Genomic DNA, 7,968 nt, shown 5'->3' with positions numbered 1-7,968 from the left:
TTTACTTTTTGATTCATTGAGTTTAAAATAAATACTGCTTCAATATTTTTAATTGTGTCAACTTATTCTCTATAACTAAAACAATCTCTATGCCAAATGCTTTAAAAGCAAAAGACTGGTTAAACTTAATAATAATCTGGATTTTTCTGTGACTCTACTGTTTACTAATGGTAAATTAAATGAAATTTCAACCCAAGCACATTCATGTGTATAAAGTATCATAGTCAGTGTTAGGGCTGTAAAGATTAAAAAACAAAGAAGACAATTTGCCTCCAATGGATTCACAGACTTATGTATGAGGGAGGGAGAGAAGGAGAGACAGATTTCCTAAAAAGTACAAATAAGCAGAAGAGAATGAGACCCTGACATCCCAGCTATGGTATCTGAGGAGCATACCATCCCCCTACTCCCCCACTTTCCCACCCTTGGCAAATATCCTAAAGATAAATGGAGATGGCTTCTGGCCCATCCATAAGTCTGATCAGAAAGGATTTATAAATGAGAAACAAGAGATCCTAAAAGAGACTTTCAGCTTCAAAGAAACTGCCCCTTTGGTAAACTTAAAGTATATATAGGAAATTCTGAACTTGTAGCTCTGGGGCTAAAAATTCAGGGATGCATTCTCAAAATACATTTAGAGATGTAAAAACCTTTGGAGACATTTCTTATCTAACTATCACTCAAAGGCCATAGGCTTTTTTTTTTTTTTTTTTCCACACAGAGTATGGGTAATTTTGTCCTATGTTATGTAGAGGCAAACAATAAGAGATATAAAATCATACAGCAAATTGCTAGTAACAAATTCATCTACAAATCCATCTAGACAAGTTCTAATTTCTATGTGTCTAAGTTTCCTTATTTGCAAAATTGGAGGGAGGATAATTGACACCAATCTCATGGTTATAAGGAGAATTAAATATATATATAATGTATAAAACTATTAGAACAGTTGCTGACCTACACAAAGTATTCAATTAATACTAGCTCTAATAATGGTAAGTGTATCCCAATTTTCCCAGTCTTCAAAAAAAGATAAAATGTTAAATATAATAAAATTGATATTCTAAACTCCTCTGGCTAAGAATTTTTCTTGCCCTGGGAATTAAGCATTTTACAAGATGGTAAAGGCTGTTTTACATGAAATGTAAGTATTCTTTTGTCTTAAGGTGATTTTCAGTTTCATTAGTTTATTTATTATGAAACCCCTAAAATATATTAAGTTCCAAATCTCAAGTGAATAATTTAGCAATTCATTTGTAAATGCATGAAGACCCCAGTCAACCTATATTTACTAAATCCCCATTTTCCTTGATATTGTCACCATGACATGCTGAAGGAAAAGGATTCTGCAAATATAAGCTACTTCCTAGCCCACCACCATGTTCATAATGAAAGCAAATTTTAACAACTGGGAGCAAGGATCAGAGAACAGTAAAGAAAGGTGAATTTTGCCAGTCAGTGGGAAAACTGACAAAATTTCAGATCTCCTGACGTTCATCCTTCAACGATATCTCAGAGTTTAGAACGCAACTCTTGTATAAAACTATATAAAGATTTCCTTTCACATTTCAAAATTGGCCCTTAAGCTCCCCTAGGAGCCATTGTAAGAAGGTAGTAACAGTCATGGCTGGTCTCACTCCATCCTTTTGGGTTTCATAATTCTCTCTTCTTTCCCTGGTTCTGGAATGGATCTAGTTTTGCCACCAACATCTCCTTAGTGGGTTGGGGGAGAGAAGGGTGAAGGATACATTAACTGAATATTTATTATGCACAAGGCATTTTATATCGAGATTCGGAAACATTCTTTCTTTCTTGTTTAAGTTAATATAAGAATAAAGTTTCTCAAAAGGAACTTTCGGTAAGAAACTAGAAGAAAACAATTCTCATCCACTCCCCTATTCCCACCCTCCACCCACTGCCCGACTCCCCAAGATAAGTTTATAGAACATAGGGCTTTGCTCTAAGAACATAACTTTGTCTGGTTGAGCTTATGAGGCATCAGCTATTTTTCCCTTTATTCAACTACCCTCCAAACCCTTTTCAGAACCTCAACATTTTCTCTTGTCACTTTGTTTCCTTTCTCCCTTCAGCATATCTACCCCCTCTACTTCTTCAGGGGCAAAAACCATAGCACAGCCTGGAAAGATAAGAAGCTATATAGTATCCAATGTGTCACACCTGTTTAAACCCAACAAAAAAAGTATATATTTTATTTAAAAAAAAAAAACACTCTAATGGGCCAATGCCAGCTGGTATTTTCCCCTTTCCTATAAAAGGCAGGGAGTCATTCTCCTGCTGCATTTCCTGGCCTGACTAAAGATGCACTGGTGTTCAGGATGTACCGTGGGAAATAAGGAAGACACACCAAGGAGGTCAGAAGATCAGCAGCCCCTTGAAAGAGTAGCAGTCAAGGTGCTTACACTGACTAATTCTTTTCTCCCTTCAGTTTAATCAGTAACAAGTATAATTTAAATTTATCTGATCTAAGAAGCACAAAGCACTATCAAATTAAAATATTTTGAAATCACAGATGCTGTTTGAAGACAGAACTAAAAGCTGTGGAAAGGACTGGTGTGGAGGGAGAGAATCTTCCAGAGAATCTTGTTTTTTCTTTTCTGACTCGGGGAAGGGAATGAGACTGAAAGTGGAGATGAAATAAAAGAGAAAACAGTGCCCATGAAAAACATTTTCCTAGGAAATAAACGCACTGGCAAGGAGAATGGAAATATAAGACACATCCCTACCTGAAGATAAGCTACTATGATAACAACATATATACAAGTGAACTCCAGTGCTGAAATTCATACACCACAGATTATGGCTTTACCGAAACACGTCTAGTCACTTTAGGCTCTGTTCACATCTATTTTTAAAACAAATAAATGAATTCCATCCTTCTTTGAGAATTAATTGACGGGCACAAACTTGTACTAGATGGATTAGAACTAGAACTCCAGTTTTTCCCCTAAGCCAACTAGAGTAGAACATCAATGGGGAATTAATTTTAAGCCACTGAAAACCAAATGGTCAGAGGCAAGGTTAAGCTTACCAGCTGGACTTGAACTACTAGCACTGTTTGTCAGTTGTAACCTTGTACCGTCTTAGGGTGCTGGTGATGAAGGTAGGTGTGACGTTGAGAGGCTTTGCATCTGAAATGCCCTTTTCTTTGGAGATGTCTAAGGGCTGGTTCCATTAATGGGAGAAGGAAAAAAGAGATGTTGCCATTTCGTCAAGAGGAAGGAAAGGAAGAAGAATGCATTTGTTTTTTGCTAACACAGAGGAGTCATACAGACTTGACTCTGTACTTTCAACTCTGAACTTTCCAAGAAAAGTAAAAATGTAAGAAATACGCACCTCACAGGGTTTGTCGTGAAGGTGAAATCAGATGATGTGTAAAGAGCCTGTTCCTGGCACACACCAGGCCCTCAAAAACCGTGTCTTTCCTTCCCAAAGAGGGTAGGAGGAAAGAAGAGTCACCACAGGGGTACTACTCTGACTCCCCAGATCCAGATCTCCACGGGTAGTTACTTCCTGAGAGAGTGACCCTGCCTCCGCCCCGCGCTGGCCCAGCTCCCCCAAATCCTCGACGGTGGTCCCTGATCTCGGCGGGAAGGAGCCACCCCACTCACCTGTGCAGCTGCAGGCGGTAAACTGGGACAGCCTGCGGACCAGCGCTGCCCGCCTCTTACAGCAAGCGGGAGTCGTAGCGGGCCAATGGGCGCCCGAGACAGCCGGGCAGTGGCCAATGAGAAGAGAGTTCGCCTGCCCGGCGGGGAGGGGAGCATCGGCGGGAGCTGACCTCCGCTTGGTGCTGACGGTCCCTGCCAGCCTGCACCTTAGCCTTTAGATATATCCGACTCGAGTTTTAATTAAGCTAATGCCAGGCCATCGTTAACTACATAAGTCTAATATTAAACAACCCAGAGTTGGAAATTCCCTCCAAACCAAGATGACATCTACTGACATAATGACCTTCTATAGGCTTGTCTGCTTCTCTCGGTCGCCAACAAAGCAGGAATTCCCCCCACCTCCCACAGGTCTCTGTGTTTCTGGGTTATTCGATAGCCCAGCCCTACTTCACCATTCTTTTGGTGTCTTCCCTTGTTCCTTGAGAAAGAGCAATTGTTTAACTTGTTAGAAGGGAAGTGCTCAATATGCTTCCAATTAAAGAAGTGTTAAAGCTGCAAGCAGATGAGCATGGTATATTAGCAGAAAAAAATATTTGAACAATATGGCACAGGAGTCAAAAACTTGGACTAAGTTATTTATTGGTTGAGTGCTCAGTCCATTAGATCCTGTCCCAAAGGACTATAGGTGTAACACATTATATTGTAGGATATTTTTTCTTCAATTTTTTAAAAGCAACGTTTATTGATGTATAATTTACATACAGTAAAATTCACCTTTTGGAGATGCACAGTTGTGCGTGTTTTGACAAACATATACAGTTGTGTAACCACCAATCGAAATATAGAACATTCCCATCACGTCAAAAAAAGTTCCCTTGTCCGGAACCCTCCTACACTGTTGGTGGGAATGCAAGCTGGTGCAGCCTCTCTGGAAAACAGTATGAAGGTTCCTCAAAAAGTTGAAAATAGAGCTACCCTACGACCCAGCAACTGCACTACTGGGTATTTACCCCAAAGATACAAATGTAGGGATCCAAAGCGGTACATGCACCCCAATGTTTATAGCAGCAATGTCCACAATAGCCAAACTATGGAAAGAGCCAAGATGTCCATTGACAGATGAATGGATAAAGAAGAAGTGGTATATATATACAATGGAATATTATGCAGCCATCAAAAAAATGAAATCTTGCCATTTGCAACAATGTGGATGGAAATAGAGGGTATTATGCTAAGCGAAATAAGTCAATCAGAGAAAGACATGTATCATATGATCTCACTGATATGAGGAATTCTTAATCTCAGGAAACAAACTGAGGGTTGCTGGAGTGGAGGGGGTTGGGAGGGATGGGGGGGCTGGGTAATAGACACTGGGGAGGGTATGTGCTATGGTGAGCGCTGTGAATTGTGTAAGACTGATGAATCACAGACCTGTACCTCTGAAATAAATAATACATTATATGTTTTTTTTAAAAAAAAGGAAGAAGAAGATAGTAAGAAGGGAAAAATGAAGGGGGGGAGATCGGAGGGGGAGACGAACCATGAGAGACTATGGACTCTGAGAAACAAACTGAGAGTTCTAGAGGGTAGGGGGGTGGGGGGAGGGGTTAGCCTGGTGATGGGTATTAAAGAGGGCACATATTGAATGGAGCACTGGGTGTTATACGCAAACAATGAATCATGGAACACTACATCAAAAACAAATGTATGGTGATTAACATAACATAATAAAATAAAATTAAAAAAATAAAAAGAGCTATGTGATTATTTCAGTAAGTGCCAATAATTCATTTGATAACATTTAACATCTGTTTGAGAAAGACCCCTTTATAGTCTGAAATAAAAGAAAACTTAACATGATACCTATAGCAAATGTGATTCTTAATTAAAACATTAGAAACATTGCCATTAAAGCCTGGAACAAAAGAGGATATTATTATTAAACATTGTTCTGACAGCCCTACCTAACACAGTAGGATGAAAAACAGATATAAGGTATAAATATTAAAAAGAAAGGATAAAAAATGCTATTATTTTTACACAGTTTATTATTTTTCATTAATCTTTTTCTTGTCAAAACACAGAAACAGAAAATTGCATGACATAATTAGTGTGCATCTTAATTATTAAAAAGCAAGTACTCCTGTATCCATCACCTAGCTCAAGAACTAGAACTTTGCCAGTCAACCAGAATCCCGTCTATATGCCCCCTCTCAGTCGTAACTCCTGCCTCCCCCAAAACAAACCACCATGCTGATTTTTATAATGATCACGAAAAGTGCTATTATTTTTTTTTTCAGGTGCCTTTTCAGAGGATATGATTGTGAAGTCAAGAGACTCACCTGACTGACCTATTAGAACTAATGAGATCAGTAGGATGGACTTCGCTCCTACAATTATTCTCCCACTTTCTAAATCACCTATTTCTTCTGCCCTACTGGACCATTCTTTCTTTAGTATTTCCTATCTTAACAACAACCAAAAATCCCCCCTTTACCCCACATCCTCCTCCAGCTACAACCACATTTTTTTTTCTGCTCCTCTACAACAAAACTCCCCTGAAAGAGTTGACTCTGGCCTGATCTCACCTCTGCTCACGTAAACTGGATTCCCTCTGTCCCACACCACTGACAATTGCTCTTGTCAGGGATCCCAATGACTTCCCTGTTGCTGAATCCCAGTTATATTTCTGTCCTCAACTTGAAGTAGCGTTAGAGGCAACGGACAGTTTTTCCTTCTTAAAACACTTTCTCCTCTTGGCTTCTGGATACCACAGTCACCTGAGTTTTCTCCCTTCCTGGTGTCCATCCCTTCAGCCTCCTTGTCCTCCTCTTCTTAGCCTCTGAACATTGGCGTGCCCCAGGGCCCAGTACTGGGCCTCTTTCTTGTCTCTTGATACATTTTCTCCCTAGGAAATTTCACCTAGCCCTGTGATTTTATGTACTATCTTTATGTATGATCATTATACCAGTGACTTCTAAATTTATATTTCTGCCTGTGATCTCTTTTCTGAATTTTGGACTCTCATTGCTTAATGCCTACATGACATTTTCATTTGGAAAATTTTCATTTCCACCTTACCAAACCTGCTCCCCCTCCACCCATCTGCATCTCAGTAAGTGCAACCATAATCTACCCAATTGCCAAGTAAAGAGCCTATAAATTATCCTTGAAACTCAGTGTCCCTTACCAGTCTCCCACCCCTGACAGCAGCTGATCCTATCGACTCCACCTCTGAAGCACATTCTCAGGTTGTAGGTTCTTCATTCTCTTCATCTGCACTCTACCCGTATCGCATCATATCTCAGCTGGACCCCTTCAGTAGCCTTTCAGCCAGTCTCCCTGCTTCCACTCTTAACTTCTTATACCCCACACCCACAACTAATCTCCCCCTGTCCACCTTAGAACTGGGAGGAGGGAGAAGACGGTGACCGGGGGCTCCTTTAAGCTTCAGCATAAAAGATTGATTTGACTTTATAAAAACAAAACTGTTATAAGATATAAAACATCTGAAATGAAGTTAAAAACATATGAAAGGCTTAGGTGATGGCAATGCATATAATAATTACCATCCATAATATCTAGAGAGCTCCTACTTATCAATAAGAAAAAAATAGCCCATTAAAGAATGAGCAGTGACAGGAAATTCACAAGTGAACAAATGTCTGAAAAGATGCTCAGCTCTGCTAATAATTAGAAAACGCTAATTAAAATTAGATATTTGTCTTTGCTACTAAAATTATCAAAATTAAAATGAATAGCATCCACTGTTGGGTGGGATGAGGATGTCGTTTTATATTCTTGGGAGTGGGGATGGAAGTTGGTATCATCTTTCTGGAAGGCAGTCTGGCGGTATTGCACAAATGGGAATGAGTTCTACAGACATGCCAGACTGCATATATGCACACATATTTGAACATAGGTTCTTCATTCAGTTGTCATGAACTGAAAAGATATATCCAGAGACTACTATATGCCAGGCACTGGGATAGCCAATGGAGATTTAACAAAAAAACAACAATAACAAAAACAAAAAAGAATTTTTGCCTTGTGGGAGATATAAGTAAATGAAGTCACACAACTAACTGGGTACTAACTGTTGTGCAAGTGCTCTAAAGCAAAAGGGCAGGGTGTGAGAAAGGGGCAAATGGGGAGCCTAACTTAGACCGGGGGATAGTTTACTTTAGGGAAGGAATTGACCCTCAAGTGAAAACCTAAATGAAGGATGGGAAAAGTTCATCAGGTGAAGAGACAGGGTTGGGGTGTGAGGATGGAGATCTTCAGGGTAAGCATGTGGGAAGGGCCTGAAGTGGGAAGGAGCTTTGCAGAGAGGATTAGA

The sequence above is a fragment of the Halichoerus grypus genome, chromosome 11 (genome assembly GCF_964656455.1).
Source record: "Halichoerus grypus chromosome 11, mHalGry1.hap1.1, whole genome shotgun sequence".
Classification (NCBI taxonomy): domain Eukaryota; kingdom Metazoa; phylum Chordata; class Mammalia; order Carnivora; family Phocidae; genus Halichoerus; species Halichoerus grypus.
Note: the sequence above shows the minus strand (reverse complement) of the source record.